The sequence below is a fragment of the Geotrypetes seraphini genome, chromosome 17 (genome assembly GCF_902459505.1).
Source record: "Geotrypetes seraphini chromosome 17, aGeoSer1.1, whole genome shotgun sequence".
Taxonomy (NCBI): domain Eukaryota; kingdom Metazoa; phylum Chordata; class Amphibia; order Gymnophiona; family Dermophiidae; genus Geotrypetes; species Geotrypetes seraphini.
This window is the reverse complement of record NC_047100.1, coordinates 20,448,068-20,473,042: the sequence shown is the minus strand read 5'-3', so window position 1 is coordinate 20,473,042 and position 24,975 is coordinate 20,448,068. Positions and strand designations below refer to the sequence as shown.

Sequence of the window (24,975 nt, the reverse complement as noted above, 5' to 3'; positions counted from 1 at the left end):
GTGTCTACTGTATTCTGTTCATGCTTACTGACAGGAAAGCCTCTTTAGAATGCAGACCAGGTATTGAGCTTTAAGCTGTCAAATAGTAAGTGGAAGAGACCATGTTACATGCAAAAGCCTCAACTAATTATGATATCCCTTAACTTACATGCATGCTAATAAATTAATGACTTTTCCGATTCCTTAAATATGCACATTAAGGCTTCCTTGCATATCCCATTATTAAAGCTCAAAGAGCCAGATGCCAGACAATACAGCCCGAGCTGCATGCACAACTTAATTTGTGTAAGAAGCTAATCGGTGCTGCTAATTGTCATTTAAAACCTAATAATTAATGCTAATTGGCACTAATTAGAAGTTAAACACACAACTTTCCAAGCACAGTTTACAAAGGAATACGTGTAAATTCTAGTGCGCAAATTTCAAAAGGGGGTGTGGCAAGGGCATTCCTAAATGTTAGATGCACTGTTATAATGCTCCACCGCTGCAATCACCTCCGAATCGTTCGAAAATTGTTGCCCTTTCAAACTCTTTTTAAGGTTTGGAAACAGAAATATAGTCAGATGGAGCAAGATCTCATGAGTAGGGTGGATGGTCTATGCACTGAAACTCCAACTGCGTCAAAACATCAATCGTTTCGCCAGACTTGTGAGCAGGTGCATTGTCATGCAAAAAGAGAACACCTTTCCGCAGCTTCCCTCTCCTTTATTCTTTCAATGCCTCTTAATTGGCACAGCAAGTTACAGTAGTATTCTGCAATAACTGTTTGCCCCCTTGGAAGACAATCAGTCATTACATCTTCCTGATCCAATAACAGTGTGGCCCTGACCTTTCCTGCTGATTTGCTGCTGCTGGGTCAGACCAGTGGTCCATCATGCCCAGCAATCCGCTCATGCGGTGGCCCTCTGATCAAAGACCAGCACCCTAACTGAGACTAGTCCTACCAGCTTAAGTCTTTGTTCATTATGAACTTGTCTAACTTTGTCTTGAATCCCTGAAGGGTGTTTTCCCCTATGACAGACTCCAGAACAGCGTTCCAGTATTAAACCACTCTCTGGGTGAAGAACTTCCTTACGTTCATACGGAATCTATCCCCTTTCAATTTTAGAGCATGCCCTCTCGTTCTCCCTACCTTGGAGAGGGTGAACAATCTGTCCTTATCTACAAAGTCTATTCCCTTCAGTATCTTGAATGTTTTAATCATGTCCCCTCTCATTCTCCTCTGTTTGAGGGAGAAAAGGCCCACTTTCTCTAATCTTTCACTGTACAGCAACTCATCCAGCCCCTTAACCATTTTAGTCGCTCTTCTCTGGACCCTTTCAAGTAGTACCATGTCCTTCTTCATGTACGGCGACCAGTGCTGGACGCAGTACTCCAGGTGAGGACTTTTGGGTCTTTACTTTTCTTGGCCTTGGAAAACCTGAGTGCTGCTATTGATTGCATGGATTGTTTTGTCTTGTCTCAGCATCACAGCAGTGTAACAATGTTTCATCAACAGTAACTATTCATTCCAAAAGGTTGGCACCAGCTTGCAGAAAATGCTGCAAAATCAACTTGAAAGTGTCAACTCAACGTTGTTTCTCATCACCATTCAAACATTTGGGCACCCACTTGGCTGAAAGCTTCTGTATAACCAGCTGCTCGTGGATTATACATCCAACATCGCGATCCCGCTGCAGGCTGCTTCTCCACCGTAAATGGTGCGGGGGGAAAATCCGGATGTCGGGGGGGGGGGGGGGGGGGGGGGAACTGGACGCCAAGGCCGAGAGCACCCCCTCAGGGCTTGCACTCGGGAACAGGGGAAGTGCTGCTGCCAGCCAATCCCGGGACTAGGTCTTATTTTCGGGGAAACACAGTAGATACCAGCACTGAATATTCATGCTCTTTTCAGCAGTAGTGAATGTTTTTAAGAAATGCTGACTGCTCTGGCCGAAAACTGACCCATCCCCCCCTTACTTCCCACCTTGTTTGTGCATGTTGTGAGAGGTTAGTATAATTCAGAAAATTATATACACATTTTAGTTGATATGATAAAATATTCTTAGCCTAACTACAACAAAGCTAAACTATTGTCTGTCAAGGAACCTTGAGCCATATGCTGGTTGTACTGTACCTTAATAATTAATTGCTCATCAATGTAAGGGACGAGATAGGAATGTGAAAGCTCAATTCCATATAATTCAAATTAAAACATTGAATAATGCATGACAGTTATATTAAATACACACTATATGACGCAATCTAAATCTCAACTACTTCTTTCTTGTTTCAAATATTTTGAACCACATAATGAATGATCAACCCAGGGAAGCATCTTTAGACAATGGAACAGCTTATTTTAATGCAACCTATGTGAATTTCAGCAGGATTATTGTCTCCCCCCTTATCAATTAGGTACGGTTTTTTTTTCTTCTGAATAATCTGTAGGCACACAGTGAGAATACAGAGCTGTAAAAGGTATTGTCTTTTTCCTGTATCTTTGGTGCAGAGGGAGGGGGAGTGTCAAATGGAAGAGAAAAGCGTGACAATTCCAAAGTAATAGACCAGATGAGATTTTTATTTTTTTTTTTAAATGTAGCTGGTGTGTTCTGCTCCTAAATGCGCCTGCAAAGATTACAGTACTTTGGGACTTGTATACTGCCTTTTTGTAGTTATACATCCACACTCAAAGCAGTTTACCATACTGTATATACTTGATATACTCGAATATAAACCCGGATTTTTGGGCCAATTTAGCCAGACATAATTCTATGTTTCGCAGTTGGTATGAATGTTGAGAAAATGAGCAGGTAGTTATTGATATTGTTGGTATTGTGTAGTATTAGGAGGGAGACCTCCCCTGATTTCAGCTCCTGAAGACGCATTGACTGCGAAACATAGAACTATGTCTGGTGAATTGGTTGATTTGTTCCTGATGACCCCCCCGACCCCCCCCCCCCCCCCCCCCCCCCCCCCCCCCCCCCCGGAGAATATAACAAAATGACGAGATTTGAGAATGAATTCATGATACAGGAGTGAAATCGGAGGACTGTGGTTGAACAAAAAGGCAAACATTTGCAAAAGATTTGCAAAAGGAACTGAACAGTAAAAGAGTGGACTTTGGGGTGATTGAATGGGATGGGAGGGTTTCATTTATAAGAGTGGGGTGAATGGTTATTATATTAAATGTGATTGTAATGATGTAATAATTATAAATATATATTTGAATTATAAATATATATTTGAATTATAAATATATATTTGAATTTTAAATAATAATTGTTGTTGTAATAGCGATTTTGTATATATAACGCATTGGTCAGACCACACTTGGAATACTGTGTCCAACACTGGTCTCCCTATCTAAAGAAGGATATAAAACTGCTCAAGAGGGTGCAGAGACGAGCAACAAAGCTGGTAAAAGGTATGGAGAACTTGACGTCTGAAGAACGGCTTGGAAAACTGGGACTATTCTCCCTTGAGAAGAGGAGACTGCGAGGGGATATGATTGAGACTTTTAAAATAATAAAAGGAATCGACAAGATAGAGCAGGACAAAAAGTTATTTACAATATCAAATGTGACTAGGACAAGAGGTCATGGACTGAAGCTGAGGGGGGACAAGCCCAGGACGAATGCCAGGAAGTTCTACTTCACACAGCGGGTGGTGGACACCTGAAACGCTCTCCCGGTGGAGATTGCTGCGGAACCCACCATTCTAGGATTTAAGGGCAAGTTAGATGCACATCTCCTCGGAAGGCAAATAGAGGGATACCGGTGACTAAGTTTTCGCCAGGTCGCACCTGGCTGGGCCTCCGCGTGAGCAGATCACCGGACTTGATGGACCCAGGGTCTGATCCGGTGATGGCAGTTCTTATGTTAAAAAAGTGAATTTAGCTCCGTGCTATTTGATTGGTCAATGAATATGCATGAGATCTATTAGCGTACAATGAAAGCAGTGCATGCAAATATATCTCATGCATATTCATTGGGGGAAATGCTGAAAACCCGACTGGATTGCAGCCCTCGAAGACTGACATTTGACACCCCTGTTCTAGGTGGTAGGGACTAAACGCTAAACCTGCACAAATTGGTGAGTAAATAACAATATCAACATACCAACCAATTTGCATAGATGCATCCACTCTCTGCCTCGACTTGCCCCTGTACCAAAGAATAAATTGTATTTTATAGCCCATGGATAGCGTACGCATCGGTCAAAATTACTGCAGGATGCCTCAGCTTGCTTCGTGGTAAGAAGGGTCCTTAAATTTGATAAATTACAAAAGTGCAGCTTTAAAAATTTAATACAAGAGAATAGCCAACATCCCCTGAAAGGACAGAAATCACACATCCTTTTTGAGTATAAGCATCAAAATCATGACTTCTCAATCTGATCCTGTTTCTTTCCCATTAACTGAGAGCAGCAGCACAAAACAAATCTCATTACAAATCAATAATTTAACCCACAGATTTCACCTTAACTAGGAATGAATAGTCATTGCCCAAAGGAATCTAAGGAGAACATACAAGATGAACACAGAACACGTATAGGCAGAAGGTTAAAGAATTCCGTACTTTGTACGTAGGCCCTCAAATTCCCAGACAGTGGAGACCTGACCGAGCTTCACTGGGTTTCGGAAAGATCCGCCAGTTAGTCGCACAGTTTAGGACTTTAGATTTAAGAGTAAGGGGCTGCTTCCAGAATCGTGGCTTGGTGAGACCCTGGGCTTGTTTCACAGGCCTATATTTATGGCACTTAGGGTCCCGTCAGAATTGCGGCCGTTGGTTCATCGAAGTCCGGCATCACCCCCTAACCACCCCCACTTCAAGGCTTCGGCGTCGCTATATGCCGCTAGCTGTCAGGGACCTAGGTGCCAGTCCTGAAGGCCATGTAGCGGCACCTTTAAAAAAAAAAAAAAAAAAAAAATTACTTTTTGATTGGTTTTAAACAACATGGTCAATTACCAATTAAAACAATTAAGTTAAGGAGCAGTCGGACATCTACTGCTGCCTAACTTTCAGCATCCCAATGAGAATTTATTATAAAGACAACACTGGCTTCCAGAACCAGCATTAGTCATGCACAGATTCAAACCTGTTCCAAGGCACATGTCTGAAGAGCCATTTAGATGGGCGAAAGGGATACCAGCGGCTTGAAATGGGAACTCATACTTATGCTAACACATAGGGCTCCTTTTACTAAGGTGCGCTAGCATTTTTAGTGCACGCTGCACTGCCACGCGTGCTAACCTCGCGCTACGCACCAAGAACTTAATGCCAGCTCAATGCTGGCGTTAGCGTCTAGCACTCGCTAAAACCATTAGTGCAGCTTAGTAAAAGGAGCCCATAGTTACTGGTATCCTTTACATAAGTATATTGTTCTGTTATTATACAGTGATAACTGTTTTTATCGTGTTTTATATTTTAACACTTGTTCCATTTGATGGGTTTTTTTCATGTTTTTATTGTACATTGTTTTCTTTTATTATGTTATATGCTATGTTTGTTGTGCTTGGGAAAGGTGAGATGTAGGAAAATAAAAAATAACCATAACCAGCATCTCGGAGGACAAATGAAACTTTCAGCCCAAAAAGATGACCTTAATTATTTTGTTTTAACCACTAGATCAGTGTGTCTCAAACTTTTTTTTAGCTCTGACACACTAAAAGGAGCAAATGTTTTTCACGGCACATTATAATTGAAATTATAAAATTGCAAATCCACCCAAAAATTACATTTGAGAGTTATTTATTTAAAGTCTTTAAGCTATGGATGAGTAATTGTAACAACGGTGAAACTAAAGTACATAGAATAGAACTGCTAATCAATGCGTTGGATGTGCTTGTTTTTGAGTGCAAATTAACTCAAAATGTGGCTTGATAGTCAACAAGCAAGCACGCTTTTCATCACCCACCGTCTACAGTCGTCCTCTTTTTCTCAATTTAATTTCCGTCAGAGCTGAAAATCCGAGTTTGCAAAGATAAGAAGATCCAAAAGGTAACAAAGCCTTGACTGCTTTGTTGCTCAAGTTAGGATAACTATTGCATAAAAAATAAAACTAAAATTACTTGCCATTAATTTTCAAGGACCAATCACGTCAAAGAATGATGCTTGTCTGGGCGGTTCTATCCATATGCACACAGATGCTCATCACATGGACAGATTCTTGCGTACACGATGTACATATCATCTATTCTAGTGTATACTTATGGAAGAAATTTTTTAAACTAAAGTAAAAATCTGGCATCTCTCCTGGCACATCCGGAATCTCTTTGGGGCACACTGTTTGAGAGACACTGCACTAGATGAACATGTTAAAACGGCAGTCCTCCCTCACTACCATTCCTGCTTTAATATGGAATAGAAATGACAATGTTAAGAAAATAAAATTCAGAATGACAAGCTAGGTGACCTTCTTTTCACACAGTTATGCTTCCAAAGGCAGATACTGGCCTCCTAAACAATCAGAGTCGAATAAATAGGAGTCAAAAGAGACACACATCTAAAATATATGATCAGGTCAGGCAAGCGTTTCTTCCTCTTGTTCCTTTTCATCCAATACCTATAACTAGTCTCCTGTGTAGCTGCTTCTACCTTTCAAAATGTCAGTGGGTGTTTGTCCTCCAGGCTGCATTTTAAGTACTAAATCCAAAAATAGCCTCTATTCTTTCCACAACTGGCATTCACTCTGAACAGAGAACAAACAGCTTGTCAGGTGGTGTTATGGTCAAAGTTCAAAAGAAAAAAAACAACACCCCAACAACCTGTCACACTGCTAATGGTATTTTCCTTGGGGGCAATTAACACCCCTTGAAACTTTTTATTCCGCCTCTGATGTGTTTTTAGCAAGTTGCCCACTGCCTTTTATCTATGACCCTTCCACTGATTAACAGCTCACCTATTCGCTTTGCCTTTATTTTTTTCTTTGGGTTTTTATTAATAATAATATCAAGAAAAAAAAGATACAATTTTCAAGGCCACATCAGGGGAACCTGGATTAACTTTAAGGAAAATTAACAGGAAGTTCTATTTCCTGAGTTAACCCTGTGTTGGTCAGTTAGGGGTCCTTTTACTAAGCTATAATATAAAGTGGCCCTAGTGCACCCCTTAAGTGGGTTATTTGTCCCCAATGCACTAAGGCTATTTTGCCTCCAGCTGGACAATAGACAATTTCTTTTTTTTTTTTTTTTTTTTTTTACCATTAATGGCCATGCACTAATATTGCAAACAATAAGGGTTTCAACAGATAACAATACTAACTCTACTTTACTGTTGAAGTTTATCCAAGTTTTCAAGATTGTTCGTCACTTGATATACCATTTATCAAGGAATACCTAAACGGCTTACAATGATTTATAATAAAAATAAAAATATGCTTAAAAGAAACATCATATACAAGAATGGCGTGAACAGGGAAGTTAAAAATACATTGACATTGAAAATAAAAGAATAAAGGGGGAGGGGGAAAAGGGAAGGAAAGTACAGTGGGATGGGGGGTCGCTGCAAAAAAGCAGTTGTCATTCGCCGTGAAAAGGATTGAAACCACAGAGAGAGAGAACGACAATCTATTTGCAACGGTAGCAGATGGAGAAAAAAGCCTCAGAATAAAGTGACAAGTCATACACATAAGTGGTATACGGTGGTACCTCGGAATCTGAATGCCCCAGAACTCAAACAACTTGGAATCCAAACTATTTTTTATTTTCAAATTTTGCCCCGGAATCCGAACGCTGCTTTGGAATCCAAACATATGGGAACTGCAAGCGGTGCTTAGCCCAAAACTTCCCCTCTGACGCAGCTTCCTGTTTCCGCCTGGGAGGGAACCTTTGGGCTGAGCACCGCTTGCAGTTGCCGTTGCTGATCTTGCTGAGTCTGTGGGATCAAAGAACGGATTAATCCAGTTTCTATTATTTTCAATGGGAAAAATTGTCTTGGAACTCGAACGGCGTTCTGGACATGGCTGTGGAATCGGTAGATAAATGTTCGACTCCGACTCCTCAGTTTTTTGTTCTTCTGACTCTGAATCCGACTCTAGGTACCCGAAATTTCCTCCGACTCCACAGCACTGGTTAATTTTCAGATCGTTAAAATGGAATGTCAAGTTGAGAGAAATGAGCATTTTCGACACCACCTTCTTTTTGCTTTTAATCAAGGTTCTAAGGCCGCAGAAGCTGCTCGCAACATTTGTGCTGTGTATATAGTGGGTGCTATAGCTGAAAGAATCGCTCGTGATTGGTATGCCAAGTTCAAAAATGGAGTCGGTAGATAAATGTTCCGACTCCGACTCCTCAGTTTTTTGTACTTCTGACTCCGACTCTGACTCCAGGTACCTGAAATTTCCTCCGACTCCGACTCCACAGCCCTGGTTCTGGAACGGATTAAGTTCGGATTCCAAGGTACCACTGTAATGCTGTCATTAAATCAGTCATTGGCATTAAAAAAAACCTCCAACCTGAATGACCAAACCTTGCAGCATAGGCGAAACACTCACAGCTCGGTTATAGGTGCACTAGAGCAGTGGTCCCCATACTTTTTGCCACCAAGGACCGCTTTTATAGAAGCAAATTTTTCCAGGGACCGGTTTGGGGGGGGGGGGGGAGGATTCAGGGTGGGTTCATGGGGTAGTTTTATACACAATATACATTACATTTCTATTATTATTAAGTTAAAATATCATAGTAGAAATTATACAACTTACCATAATGCAGAATCAGTGGGAGCCCTGAGCTTGTTTTCCTGCAACCAAACGATCCCATCTGGGGACGATGGAAGACAGTGACACGCATGCAGAAGAACCCCGATGACGCTGCCAACCCATTTCCCTGCGCAGCACCTTTCCATCTCTCCCTCCCATACACCTCTGTACTGCCGGTGCCCCCAAAAGCTCCTCAAATGGGGCTTTCCAGATGGGATGAAACAGTCCGCTTAACTTGGAAGTAGGGGAAGACAGCTGAAATTGCTCCTTAACCTCAGCAAACTCCAGAATTTTATCCCCCTCTAAAAATTGCCCAAAATACTGCAAACCCAATCTGCTCCACCTGCGAAAAAAACCCCCATCCCTACCCAGCTAGAAATCCGGGGAGTGCATCAGAGGTAAAAAGCAAACGTACAGCAGAACCTCGACGACACCGCTAACCCATCCCCCTATGCACTTTTCCATCTCTCCCTCCCATCTCCCACGTGCAGCAGAATCCCAATGACCTTCCGACCGCGAGGCCCCGACATACCTCCGTTCTGAAAAGCAGCAGCAGTGGCAACACAGGCTGCTTCGCTGCCTTCCCCTCCAGGGCCTTCCCTCTGCCGCCCCATCACTAATGATATCATCAGTGACGCAGTGGCAGAGGGAGGGCCCCAGGGAAGGCAGCGAAGCAGCCTGTTCAGTGCTGCCGCCACTGCTGCTTTTCAGAACAGAGATCGGAGGTCAGCGGGGTTCTGCTGAGGGATGGAGGATCTCTCGTGGCCCGGCTGTCAGACAGCTGTGGCCCATTAATGGGTCACGGACCGGGGGTTGGGGACTCACTAGAGGTCCCTTATCTGGTACGGTCCTGTAAATCCAGGCTTCTTCTCACAGCTATATAGCTTCCAAACGCTGCCCAAGCATCAGTTCCATTCAGATGAAAACCCAACAAAAAATCTTGATTCACTGGTCAAGCTGGCTGCTTCAGGGTAAATCTACCTAGGTGATTGGACCTAGTGGTTAGAGCTGCTGCTCACCCTCCTCAGGTTGTGGGTACAATCCCAGTACCACTCCCTGTGACCCTGGGCAAGTCACCTAATTCCCCCAGGTATCATAGTTAGATTGTGAGCCCATAGTGACAAATCGGGAAAATAGTTAAGAGCACCTGATAGAAAAAAAAAAAACCCTGTACACTGCCATGAACTTCTCCAAAATAGAATGGTAAATCAAATCTTTATAAACCTAAACCTAAAATTATAAACACATAATCCTTTTGGGGAGAATATCATTAATGCAATATTCATATTGTAGTACAGTATAAAAGGGGCGGGGACTTGTATACTGCCTTTTTGTGGTTACATTCAAAGCTGTTTACATACCTTTACAGGTGCTTATTTTGTACCTGGGGCAATGGAGGATTAAGTGATTTGCCCAGGGTCACAAAGAGCAGTGCTGGGATTCAATCCCACAACCTCTGGGTGCCGAGGCAGGAACTCTTACCACTACAACTCCTCACCTCACCGTAAATTTGATTTTAAGCACTGGTTAAGTAAGTATTGATTTTCATATGCTCATATTTCTATCATCATTACTAAGGTCAGCAGCAGTGTGAAGGACACAATTATTTTTAAGTTCCATCAAATTAGGAAGCAATTCAAATCTTCTCACCAAATCTGAAAACTAAAATTGCTCCCTCATTGATGGAAACAGATGTTGACGTTCAGGTTGTCCAGTTATCTTTAGAGGACTGCCTGGAACGGTTATCTCTATATAGAGTATAATCATTTTGCTAACACGATTATGTCAAATAGAGAACGCCAACTTTAAAATATAAAAAAAACCCACCTCCTTTCTGATATTCACGTAGTTTCATGCACAATCTTTAGGAATTCCCTTGACTGGTAAATCTGTACTATTCTTTAAATCTTTTATTTTTAAAAATCATCTTTTCTGTAGGATGAAATATGGGACCTGAATGAGTATGTGTTTAGGGGAGACGCTGGTGGCCTGTTATTATTGTCATGTTTTATGATGGTTGAGATTGTAACTACGTATGTGACTTTTACTTGGTTTGTATTTTGATGTGACCCACCTTGAGAAAGGTGGGATATAAATAAACTATAAACTGACAACTTATCTGTGGTCTTTATTTATAGTCCGCTTTGTACAAAGCGGATTACAAAGCACATATATATTAAAATATATATTCATACAAATGATCATATAAACATACAATATAAAAAAATACCACATTGCCATATTGTAAAATAATGCCATTACACTATTCCCTATGAATAAGCCTCTGGTAAAAACACCTTGCTATACCATATTGCACAAAATAATTAAAATTGCCTTTTTTTTCTCTCTACAGGATTCTGTAACCGGTGTTTTTGACAGATGCCGGTTACAGAATCCTGCTTTTAAGCAAAGGACTGGCCCTTCCTTTCCCTAGAAGGTCTTGTTTTGGACATTTGGGATTTGGGCAATTTTGTGGTTGGGAATGTGTCTTAAGGATGGCAAACATCCCCCCATAAAACCCCCGACCGGACAGCACCCCAGACCTCCCCCTCCACACTCCCCCGCGGACCCTGGTCCCCCCCTCTAACTCCCCCAGTCCCCATCTCTAACATGCAAAGTTGGCTGGTCGGCTGGGTTCTCCCCCCTGGCCAGCCAGCAGGCCTGCTGCATCCTCTGAATGGAATGTCTGCCCCTTCCCAGTGCATTGTGGGATGCACTGGGGAGGGGCCTAGGGCCTGACTGGCCCCGGCACCTAAGACACCCCCATAGGAGGGGCGTAGAGCACCTGGGCCATATTAACAGTGAGTACATTAAAGTATATGAAAGCAGGCTGCAATCTTCAGATATCCCCAATCTATGTGAAACTAAAGATATCCACACCATTGTCCCTAGATTGCAGGACAGACACAAATACCACAGGGAGAAAAAAAAGTCTACTACAGGGGTAGATACTACTGTTTTACAAATCTCTGTCCTATTATTGGGATATTATGCAGCTGTCTTGGGAATGAAGCGGACACACACATCTCACTGACTCAGAACTTAATTAAGCCATTCATATCAGTGGTGATTGCCTGAGTTTTACATCAACATCTCATTGTTATTTGCTGGCTCAAACAGCTCCACCAAAGTTTCAATGAGATTGTATACCCTCCACAACTGCAGAGAAGGTCATTTTAGATGAGAAAAGCATGCTACATGAAAGGCTGACAGTTCCAATGAATGTAGGTAAGCTGAGGGTAGATAGTACAAGGAGAGCTGCCCTTCCCCACAAGTAAAACTGAAAGCGGACCATGGTGAGTTGTATTTGTAACCTCATGGCATCTGATAGCTGCTTGAACACGCAAGACCAATGATACTGGGGTACCAACAACCTGGTGGAATTGGCTAAGTTGGCTCCTGGGAAGTTAGTTTCTTTCTCTGTTTCCAAACATTATACCTCTTCTAAGTGGGTAATATAATATTCAGATTCAAACAATGGCAATGAATAAACACATATACATAATAATAATGTTAATGTACGACCCTGAGCTAGCCTCATTATAATCAAGAAAATCCAATTAAATTTAAAATCTTTCAGGCAGACTTTCTGGGACACCAGGCCGCACAGTGGTATAAAATTATAAGTGAATATGTTAAAAAGAAACCCAAAAATGGTCTTAGAGATATTTGGAGCATTGAGATTAAGCATCAAATTTCAGCATCTCAATGGCCACAAATTTGGTCTTGGAGGATGAGATGTACAGTGTCTGCATCTATGAGACAAACTTGGTTTTTTCTTCGGCATAGAGCGTTTTGGACCCCAGTTAGACTACAAAAGTTAAATAGTTCAAAGTCTAATAAGATGTTGGCACTGTAATCTTGAAGTAGGGACTTTAGATCATCTTTTGTTTTATTGTCCCTTTATCTTAGCCTTTTGGAACTCAATTTGGGATCAAGTAAATTGTTTATTGGAAAAGCATGTGGCATTATCTTATGATACTGTACTATTTGGTATGTCTATGAGGAAAAAGAGCCAAATATCATCACATAACAATAAACTTTTATTGATAATGACAGGAATCGCCATTCAGCATATCACAAGTAATTGGAAAAATTACAGTAGACTCAATTACAATTTCTGGTGGAACTCATTATGTCACATATATAAAATGGAAAGAGCAAGAGCTATACAACAAGGAAGCTATAAGAAATTTAATAAAATTTGGGAGCCATTAACTTCTTATTGTAATGAGTAAACACCATTTTCTATTGTAATATACACCGTCTAATGATTGGGGGGGAGGGGGAGGTATATTTTACATTTTTCTTATTGGGGAAATAATAGAGGGATGATGGGAGGGGAGGGTGGTAATTTTATGTATTGTAAAATAAGTCAGAAAGATTGTCAAGTGATGTGTTTAATTGCATTGGTTTATTGTTTGTGCACTTGATGTAAGATTGAAAACAAATAAAGAATTAAAAAAAATAATAATAATAATAATTTCCTTATAAATTTTATGAAAAATTATAACTCATTGGTTCAAACTCATGGTATTTTGCATCACAAGAACATGTTTCCCCTATATGACCTTTGTATTATTCTTTAGTTTTGAATACCGTGGTCTGGCTGTCATATGAATCCATTTTGATATACAAGATATAACAAGTAAAAAGAGTACAATGGGCTTCCAAGGATGGGTTGGCATCTAAAGTTTATTACAGGACCCAACATAGGCCATGGTTTTCACATAACAAGGTTTTGTTTTTCTTATTTGGTAATAACAAAAATAAAACAATAAAAGGAAAATTCTCCCCCTGAGACCCACTGGATGAGAAGACACAAACACCATGAGTAGATCACCCGATCCCAGGATAAAACATAACATAAAGTTTATTACAGGACCCAACATAGTCCTGGTTTTCACATAACAAGGTTTTGTTTTTCTTATTTGGTAATAACAAAAATAAAACAATAAAAGGAAAATTCTCCCCCTGAGACCCACTGGATGAGAAGACACAAACACCATGAGTAGATCACCCGATCCCAGGATCAACCTGATTGATCTGCCCTAAGAAAAAGTAAAACACTGCACATGTGTGACACTCATCATTCCCTATATCAATAACCATAAATCCCCATGCCCCAGTAATCCACCAAGGCTGGATAAGAGACCCCAATCCCAGCTGCCAATCATTGACTAGCTCACCTCAACCTAGAACTTGACAATACTCATAGAATCCCCTTATTGCAGCCTACATCGTGGAGTGTGTTTCACCAGAGAATTCCTAAATACATGAAGAATGTTTTCTAAAGGAAGGTCTGTGTGATACGAACCATTTAACCCCTATCCTTCACTTTCACAAGATTTACAGGCGTACATAGCTGCAACATTAAGTGATTCTGAAGCCAGACAATTAATCCAACATCCTATTTATTTTAGTCCAAGGCTGTCTCCTGTTCTTAGGTTTCCAGTCAGGAGAGAGGAAAATGTTTCTTGATTTCTGTACTGTCACTGAATGCCTGAAGACAATTCTTTGGAGGACTGTGATATGCGTTTCCAAGCACATTCTCTAACAATATCCAGTGCTGGTTTCCTTGAATTTCAATGCGCCTCTTACAAAGTATACATGGCGGCAATCTAAAATTAAGTTATACTGGTCCTAGACCAGTGGTTCCCTAACCTGCCCTGAAGTTTCCTCAACCAGATATTCACAATGAATATTCATTGAAGATATGCATGCATTGCCTTCATTGCATGCAAATTTCTCTTGAATATTCATTGTGGATATCCTGAAAACCTGACTGGTAGGGGAGCTCCTAGGAAAGATTTGGGAACCACTGCCCTCGACTATAAGCACTTTTGGGTCAATATTCAGATTCTATAGTTGGTGAACATCTGGATATATTGGCAACTGCTGCTCTAATCCAGATCATGACGACTGGAGAGGTGATAGCAAATCATCCCACTAATAGTCTGAAACTGTCGCATAGGTGGCGGTTAAGTCAAAAATAAGTGAGGTGATTGAACAAACAAAATTTTCAGGGCTGAGAAGTCAAAGCAAATATATATAACACAGAAAGAAGACTTCTCAGGAGGAAGGTCACAAACGTATTTTTAGAAAAAGATTCAGTTACTGTGAAGGACACTTAGGCATACACTCAGAATATGTGTAGTCCGACCAAGAGCCAAAGCTCCTATAGCCGAACCCACCGTCCCATCACTGTGTATGGCTATTAAGTGTTGAAAATGAGGTATTGGCTCTTGGTCGGACTACACATATTCTGAGTGTATGCCTAAGTGTCCTTCACAGTAACGGCATAGGTGGCAGTTGCCATAAGTTATTTGCGACTACCTTGACCTTTATCTCTATTGACATATCTCTGATACAGTGATTTCAATTTAAACAAAAAAAAACTTCCTAGAAGAACAAAAAAGAGATCTGCCATGGAGAGAAATAAATCTAGAGATTAACAATCAAAAACCATACCTGCAGATTTTATTTTTAAACCATGAGAAAAAGAATGCCAAAAGCCAAATAACTCCACTATTCAGCCACTCACGGGAGTCATAAATTCTGCAGATTTGAAGCCAGTATATCTAGAGATATTTTCACTGAAAGTGATTTTCTAAAGTATTACAGATAAAGAACTCTGTGGATGCAAGGTTGTAAAACATGCTTACAATACACAGAACTTCTGAAGGAATTTGCTGAAATAAAATGTAGTTTGTTTTGGCTCCACAAAATGCGCCTTTTGCCATTTCCTATTCTATTAATTCATTCATTTAAAAAACATATTTTCCACTTATACCTAAGCAGATTACATAAAACAAAAAACATAATCATAAGGTAACAAAACAAAATATACAGATAGCATTTCCGTTAATCACTTTATTCCTTCAGTTACTGCTTCTTGACCACTTATAAAGCTTATACAGAGATATTTTAAATACATTTTTAAAACTCTAAAAGTTATTATTCATTCTCAGTTGTCCAACCACGTTATTCCAAAGCTTCACCCCTGCCATCAAATTCTGGCAGTAACTGCATATCTCTCATGCTGTAACTCATCGACAGATAAACGCATCGTGTTCTCCATGGTATTTCCTTGGTGAATCGCTTGAAAAATCAGTACCAGCACCTTAAACACTACTCGAGATTTAAAAGATAGCCAATGCGATTTCTGTAGTAAAGGTGTCAAATGATCAAATTTACTACCACCAGAGATTAAACACGCTGCAGCATTCTGAACCACTTGTAAAAATCTACCCAAATATAGGAGTCCTTTTACTAAGGCACGCGCTAATGGGTCCATAGAGTATAATGGACGCCTTAGCGTTTAGCACGCCTTAGTAAAAGGACCCCCTAGTGCATTACAATAATCCAACCTCTGCAATACAACACACTGAACTACCAGACAAAAATCATATGGGGACAGCATTGGTTTTAATGTACTCAAAAGCCGCATTTTAGCTGTTGGACTATGATCCCTGCTGGGTCTTATAAATATCTGACAGAAAGAACATTTGAAAATGCCTCTCTCACAGACAGTAAGTTAGAACAGAAGAATAATTGATAAAGAACTCAGCAGGGTACTTGGTGATGGCACTAGCCAACAACAGCTGGGTGAGTTTAACAATGCCTCATTGCATTACAATTTAATGTCTTACATATATTATGGAGGCAATTTAGAACTGGCGATATCAATGGATGCAACTACTGAACGTAAAAAGGTAAACTATATTCATACATGTTAATTTATTTTTCTCAAATCCTGCTAGATCAGCCTCCTACCAGTAGATGGAGGTAGAGAAACTGAATTCTTCCACTGATTGTCACCAGGGAATTCTGGGAAGGAGGGGGTAGGAAAGGGACAGGTGGAGATTCCACATTGTGTGTTGGGGGAAGGGGCAGGAGGGAAGAGATAGGCAATCTGTGCTGAAATCTATACTAGGGTTACCATATTTCGGGCTGTAAAACCCCAGACACATGGCCACACCCTGTTCTGCCTCCAGCCAGATCCCGTTCCACCTCGGCCCTGTCCCATTCCACCTTCCGCTCCACCCAGTTCTGCCCCAGCCCCTCCCAATTCAGCTTCCAGCCCCGCCCCATTCCTCTCTCACAAACCTACTCTCTTCTTCCCCGACAAGCTCCAGCCGCTTCTGGAATATGCACAGATGTGTGCGACATCGTCCATGCATGCTCAGAAACCCTCCAGATGCGGCCGGAGCTTGTCGGGGCTTTCCAGAGCCCGGACAGATTGCCGGGTTTTGGAAAGTCCGTCCGGGCACCAGGACAGTCCTCTAAAAAGAGGACATGTCTGGGTTTTCCAGGACATCTGGTAATCCTAGTCTATACCTATGAAGAGGGGGCTGTTTTAGCACCTCTGCCTCTCTTGTAGCCTGTTCAACTCCACTGGTCACACATACCTTGCTGTGGCCCTGCCTGGTAAAGCACAGTTACTTACCGTAACAGGTGTTATCCAGGGACAGCAGGCAGATATTCTTAACACATGGGTGACGTCACCGACGGAGCCCTCGGTACGGACCTTTTAACTAGAAGTTTCTAGTTGGCCGCACCGCGCGTGCGCGAGTGCCTTCCCGCCCGACGGAGGAGTGCGTGGTCCCCAGTTAGGATAAGCCAGCTAAGAAGCCAACCCGGGGAGGTGGGTGGGACTTAAGAATATCTGCCTGCTGTCCCTGGATAACACCTGTTACGGTAAGTAACTGTGCTTTATCCCAGGACAAGCAGGCAGCATATTCTTAACACATGGGTGACCTCCAAGCTAACAAAGAGGGAGGAGGGATGGTTGGCCATTAGGAAAATAAATTTTGTAACACAGATTGGCCGAAGTGTCCATCCCGTCTGGAGAATGCATCCAGACAGTAGTGAGTAGTGAACGTGTGAACTGAGGACCAAGTGGCCGCCTTGCAGATTTCCTCGATGGGCGTGGAACGGAGGAAAGCCACAGAAGCAGCCATAGCTCGGACTCTGTGGGCCGTGACAGATCCTTCCAGTGAGAGACCGGCCCGAGCATAACAGAAGGCAATACAGGCAGCAAGCCAATTTGAAAGTGTCCGTTTGGAGACAGGACGGCCCAAACGGTTGGGATCGAAAGACAAAAAGAGCTGAGGGGATGTTCGGTGAGCTCTGGTACGATCAAGGTAGTAAGCAAGGGCACGCTTACAATCCAGCGTGTGCAACGCCTGTTCTCCAGGATGCGAGTGAGGCTTAGGGAAGAAGACGGGAAGCACAATGGACTGGTTGAGGTGAAAAGCTGAGACCACCTTGGGAAGGAATTTAGGGTGGGTACGCAGAACAACCTTGTCATGGTGAAAAACAGTGAACGGTGGGTCGGCAACCAGTGCATGCAGTTCGCTAACCCTCCTGGCAGAGGTGATGGCAATTAGGAAAAGCACCTTCCAGGTAAGAAGCCTGAATGAAGTTGTGGCAAGAGGCTCAAACGGAGGTTTCATAAGGGCAGAGAGAACCACATTCAGGTCCCAGACGACGGGAGGAGGCTTGAGAGGCGGTTTGATGTTGAAGAGCCCTCTCATAAATCTCGAAACCAGAGGATGAGCCGTGAGGGGTTTTCCGAGAATAGGCTCGTGAAACGCAGTGATGGCACTGAGGTGGACTCTGATGGAAGTGGTTTTGAGGCCAGCGTTGGACAGCGAGAGCAAATAGTCCAAGACAGTTTCCACCGCCAAAGAGGTGGGTTCTTGATGATGCCGGAGACACCACGAGGAGAATCTGGTCCACTTCTGATGGTAACATTGAAGAGTGGCCGGTTTCCTGGAGGCGTCCAAAATGAGGCGGACCGGTTGAGATAGATTCTCCGGAGAGGTCAGCCCGAGAGAAACCAAGCTGTCAGGTGGAGGGAAGACAGGTTGGGATGTAGTAGAGACTGATTCTGCTGTGTAAGTAGAGTAGGAAACACAGGAAGAGGAATGGGCTCCCTGGAGCTGAGTTGAAGCAGAAGGGAGAACCAGTGTTGACGAGGCCACCGAGGGGCGATGAGGATCATGGTGGCATTGTCCTTGCGGAGTTTGGACAAGGTCCGCAACATCAAAGGAAGTGGAGGGAAGGCATAGAGGAACCGATCCCTCCAGTCGAGCAGGAATGCATCCGGGGCCAGACGGTGAGGAGAGAAGAGTCTGGAACAGAATTGGGGCAGCTGATGGTTGTGAGGTGCTGCAAAGAGGTCCACCTGCGGAGTGCCCCATCGAGCAAAGATGGAGAGTAGAGTCGGAGGGTCCAACGTCCACTCGTGAGGTTGAAGGATGCGGCTGAGATTGTCGGCCAGAGAGTTCTGTTCGCCCTGGATATAGACCGCCCTGAGAAAGAGATTGCGGTCCGTGGCCCAGGTCCAGATGCGCAGAGCCTCCAGACAAAGGGGGCGAGATCCGGTGCCGCCCTGCTTGTTTATGTAGTACATGGCGACTTGATTGTCTGTGCACAGGAGGAGGACTTGAGGACAGAGAAGATGCTGGAAAGCCTTGAGGGCGTAGAATATGGCTCTGAGTTCCAGGAAATTGATGTGATGACGACGCTCCTGTGGGGTCCAAAGTCCCTGGGTGCGTAGATCTCCCAGGTGAGCTCCCCACGCGTAGGGGGACGCATCTGTGGTGATGATCATAGAGTGGGGGGGCAGATGGAAAAGTAGACCCCTGGAAAGATTTGAGGAGTTCAACCACCATTGGAGAGATTGCTGAAGAGATGATGTCACAGAGATGGGATGAGAAAGAAGATCCGTAGTCTGTGACCACTGGTTGGCGAGCGTCCACTGAGGTGTACGAAGGTGGAGACGAGCCAGAGGAAGGACATGCACTGTCGAGGCCATGTGACCCAGGAGGACCATCATCTGTCGAGCAGGAATGGAGGGATGCATGAGTACCTGACGGCAGAGATGGAGCAGGGTCTGCTTGCGATCGGAGGGGAGAAAAGCCCTCATTAGCGTGGTGTCCAGAACTGCTCCAATGAATTGAAGTCGCTGGGTGGGAAGCAGATGCGACTTGGGGTAGTTGATCTCGAACCCCAGGAGGTGGAGGAGAGAGATGGTGTGATGAGTAGCCTGTAGCACAAGTGGAGACGTAGGTGCTTTCACCAACCAATCGTCCAAATAGGGGAACACCTGGAGGTTGTGAGACCTGAGGAAGGCCGCTACCACTATAAGGCACTTGGTGAAGACCCTGGGTGAGGAGGCGAGGCCGAACGGTAGCACCTTGTACTGATAGTGGTGGTGCAGTACCTGGAATCGCAGGTAGCGGCGAGAATGTTGATTGATGGAGATGTGAGTGTAGGCCTCTTTGAGGTCCAGGGAACATAGCCAGTCGTGTTGAGAAAGAAGAGGATAGAGCGTGGCAAGGGAGAGCATTCTGAACTTCTCCTTGACCAGACACTTGTTGAGGTCCCTGAGATCGAGAATGGGACGGAGGTCTCCCGTCTTTTTGGGTACCAGGAAGTAGCGGGAGTAGAATCCCTGCCCCCTTTGATCTGGAGGTACTTCTTCGATGGCATTGAGAAGGAGGAGGGATTGAACCTCCCTCAGGAGGAGGGGGGTTTGAGATGAGTTTGAAGCAGACTCTACGGGAAGGTTGTCCGGAGGCAGAGTCTGGAAGTTGAGAGAGTAGCCGTGGCGGATGATGTTGAGGACCCACTGGTCCGACGTGATGACTTCCCAACGGCTTGAGAAAATGGTGAGACGACCCCCGATAGGCTGTGGAAGAGGCAGCGAGGGTGGATGACTGGCTATGCCCTGGAGAGAAGAGTCAAAAGGGCTGAGATTGTTTAGCAGGCTGAGGAGGCTTGGAGGGTTGGGTGGCCTGAGACCGAGCCTGGGCATGGTGCTGCTGTTGACGGGGTCGCCGAGATTGTTGGGGAGGCGGATTGAGTGGCCTGGCTGAGAACCTCCGCTGGTAGGATGATTGAGGCCGATAGGGTCGAGCAGGCGGAGCCTTCTTTTTCGGCTTGATTAGGGTGTCCCACCTAGTCTCATGGGCGGAGAGTTTCTGGGTGGTGGAATCCAGTGACTCTCCAAAAAGCTCATCCCCGAGACAGGGGGCGTTGGCCAGGCGGTCCTGGTGGTTGATGTCCAGGTCGGAGACTCTGAGCCAGGCCAAGCGACGCATGGCTACAGCCATGGCAGAGGCCCGAGAGGTGAGCTCGAAGGAGTCGTAGATCGAGCGGACCATATACTTGCGCATTTGGAGAAGGCCAGATATGTGCTGCTGGAATAGCGGGACCTTGCGCTCAGGAAGGTACTTCTGGAGGGCAGACAGCTGTTGGACCAAGTGTTTGAGATAAAAGGAAAAATGGAAGGAATAGTTGTTTGCCCTGTTGGCAAGCATGGCATTTTGGTAAAGCCTCTTGCCAAACTTGTCCATGGTCTTACCTTCTCTGCCAGGAGGGGTAGAGGCATAGACACTGGAGCCCTGAGTCTTTTTTAAGGTGGATTCCACCAGAAGGGACTCATGGGGCAATTGAGATTTGTCGAATCCTGGAATAGGGATGACACGGTAAAGGTTGTCCAGTTTACGGGGAGCTCCCGGTACCGTGAGGGGATTTTCCAAATTTTTGTAGAATGTCTCCCGTAAGATGTCATGTACGGGAAGTTTGAGGAACTCTTTAGGAGGTTGCTCAAAGTCTAAGGCTTCTAAAAAGGCTTGGGACTTTTTGGAGTCAGATTCAAGGGGAAGTGACAGAGCAGCAGACATTTCCCTCAGAAATTTAGAAAAAGAGGACTGCTCAGGTTTAGAGGAGGCATCAGGCGCCGATGGTTCCTCATCAGATGAGGAGGGATCCTCCTCGGTACCGAGAGGAGTCTCCTCCCATAAATCCGGATCCCTGACCTCTGGTGCGTGTCGGGACACCGGGGTGGAGGGTGCGGTGTGGTGAGTTTTGGACAAAGATTTACCAGAGCGCACCGAAACGGCACCAGGGGAGGACGATCGGCGTCGTTCTCGGTCCCGAGAAGAGTGCCGTACCGCCTGGTGCCGAGCAGGATCCACTGTGGTTCGAGAATGAACCACAGGATCATCAGGAAGTTGTTGTGCCGAAAGGATCGGCATCGAGGTGTTTACCGGTACCGAAGGAGTGGACACCGGGGGCTCGGTGCGGGGCTCGGGCCGGTCTGGTACCGGAAGGAGCGGTGCCAGGATAGAGGGTAGCAGTTGTTCAAGCTGTTTCTTCAACTGCTCCTGAAGCTGAGTTTGTAGGATGGCCGAGATACGGTCATCCAGGGGTGGCATCGGAACCGCTTTCTTTTTCTTCGGTTCCTTGGATGCCGCTCCACGCCCCGGCGATGAGGAGGCCGATGACGAGGCACTCACCGTTATCGGGGCGGAGCGTTTACGGGACCGGTGCGATGCCGGTATGGACGGTGTCGTCACCGTAGCTGGAGGGCGCTCGAGGGAAGAGGAAGGCTTCTTAGCCGGCTTACCTGGCGCCAGTGGCGCCGATGCGGGATCGGTCGGTGTCGAGCTGGACGGTGCCGATTTCTGCGGTACCGCCGCTGAGGGTGATGAATCCATCGCCGACTCGGAGCCGAAGAGCAGGGTTTGCTGGATTCTTCGGTTTTTAAGAGTACGTTTTTGTAAAGTGGCACAGCGGGTGCAGGAATCTGCCCGATGCTCCGGACCCAGGCACTGCAAACACCAATTGTGTGGGTCAGAAACGGAGATCGGGCGTGCACACCGCTGGCACTTCTTAAAACCGACCTGCGGGGGCATGAAGGGGAAGATAGCCTCCGCAAAATCGAAGTCCGAGGCCTGTATAATGGCAACAGGCCCCGCCGGGGCAAAAACGAAAGAAACAATAAAAATCAAAGTTTTTTTTTTTTTTTTTTTTTTTTTGTAATTGAAAGAAAAAGGAAACCCGGAGGTAGAGAAAGAAAAAAATATAACAAAAGCGCGAGCGGGAAGGCAAAAAGTGATTTCAACGGCCGTTGAAAAAATACACGCGTCTTCTTCGCTCCGCGGAAACGAAGAAACTGGGGACCACGCACTCCTCCGTCGGGCGGGAAGGCACTCGCGCACGCGCGGTGCGGCCAACTAGAAACTTCTAGTTAAAAGGTCCGTACCGAGGGCTCCGTCGGTGACGTCACCCATGTGTTAAGAATATGCTGCCTGCTTGTCCTGGGATAATATGCATATGTGAAGAAACACACACACATCACACTAGGCATAAACAGACAGAAAAAAATTTGCTTCATGTGACTTCCCATGTTGTTTCTGGGAATGATCATTTTTATGGTTTACAATGGCCATCTTTTTTTTTTTTTTCTGCGGAGTAAAATCATTGAATGCACACTTCTTTCCTAATAGCATGCGAATGCATGATGGCTCACAATGGTACACTATCAGGAACAGTGTGCACATTATTATTGGCAGATGAAAAACATTAATTTTCTTTCTTTTTTTCTGCTCATTTTCAGGTTTTAAGAACATGGGATATGTCATTGTACAGGACAGCCCATCCCTACATCACACGCACACTTCAGTGTCTGGTAATTATAGCATATTTTATCTTTCATAATTCAAAGAAAAGATGCTAATGGGCGAGACAACTGTTTCAGTATAATACCTCTGTATCACTCCATGGTGCAACCTCACCTTGAATACTGCGTTCAGTTCTGACCACCTTATCTCAACTTTTTGATATAGCCTTAATCCTTAACCCTACTCCTCTGCCCTCCAACCCAGACTGCTGATTAGCCGTTCCCCTTAACTGTATCCATGACATCCTGTTTGTCTTTGGGAAGCAGAGCTGAGATTGTGATGTCATAATGCCTCATTTCACCAATAAGAGACAATCTCATCAGTGATGTCACAATGGCTTGATTGTCCTGTGCTCCCTTCTGCCCTCCAACCCAGCCAGCAGATTAACCATTCCCCTTAACTGTATCCATGACATCCTGTTTGTCTGTCTTGGCTGTTTAGATTGTAAGCTCTTTCGAGCAGGGTCTGTCTTCTTCTTTGTGACTCTGTGTGGTGCGCTGTGTGTGTCTGGTAGCACTATAGAAATAATAGTAGTAGCAGTAATAAAGATATAACAGAATTAGAAAATGTTCAAAGAAGAGCGACCAAGATGATACAGGGGATGAACTCTTCTTGTAAAAACTAAAAAAGGTTAGGGCTCTTCAGCATGGAAAAGAGACGGCTGAGGGGAGATATGAATGAGGTCTACAAAATCCTGAGTGGTGTAGAACGGGTACAAGTGGATCGAGTTTTTACTCCATTAAAAATTACAAAGACTAGGGGATACTCGATGAAGGAAATATTTTTTTTCACTCAGAGAATAGTTAAGTTCTGGAACTCGTTGTCAGAGATTTAGTAATAGTGGTTAAGGTAGGTGGTTTCAAAAAAGGTTAGGAGAAGTTCCTGGAGGAAAAATCCATAGTCTGCTATTGAGACAGACATGAGGAAAGCCACTGCTTGCCCTGAAATTGGAAGCATGGACTGTTGCTACTATTAAGGTTTTTGCCAGGTACTCGTGACCTGGATTGGTCACTGTGGAAAAAAGTATACTGAAGAAACACAACCACATCACAGCGGCTTACCTCAATTCACACTGGCTCCCAATAGAAGCAAGAATACTATTCATATTCTACTGTCTACTATTTAAGACCATAAACAGAGACTGTCCAGCCAACTTAAACAACCGACTAATCCAAACAACCACAACCAGACATAGGAGAACCCACATTCCATTCATGCACCCTCTAATCGAAATGTCAAATGAAAAAAAATGTACGATGGCCTCGTGGCCACTCAAGCAGCAAAACTAGACTACCAACTCTCCAATTTACTGATCACGACCCCAGACTACAAAACCTTCAGAAAAGAAATAAAACCCCTGCTATTCAAGAAATCCTTAAAGACAAACTAACACAGCAAGAATAATCTCAATCCCCAATAGCAACCCACTCCACTCCATAATATCGCGAGAAATGTCCAGATAACTCCTTATGTAATCCACCTTAAACCGCAAGATAATGGCGGAATAGAAATCACTAATGTAATGTAATGTACTGGGCCAGATGAACCACTGGTGTAACTCACTATGGCTAGTCTTACGGCCTCTTTTACAAAGCCTTTTAAATCTCTATGGGCTTTGGGGCCATTAGTGCGGCTTTGCAAAAGAGGCCGTTAATTTTCACTCTGCATAACCATGTTTCATTAGCAACTCTCTAAATTAAAATAAAAGATTATTTATGAACAAACTAAACCTTCACCAAGAAGGATTTTTAAACATCAGAAAAACAACCAGTGTGAAATACTAGCACTGTGTAAATATAGCAACATGACTGTTTTGATA

General features: G+C 44.0%; 1 protein-coding gene across 3 annotated transcripts in view; it reads right to left on the bottom strand.

Annotated features, from left to right (window-relative positions):
• Positions 1-24,975, bottom strand: part of PTPRG (protein tyrosine phosphatase receptor type G) — a 720,636-nt gene that overhangs the window by 222,863 nt on the left and 472,798 nt on the right. The gene's annotated exons all lie outside the window — the stretch shown is intronic.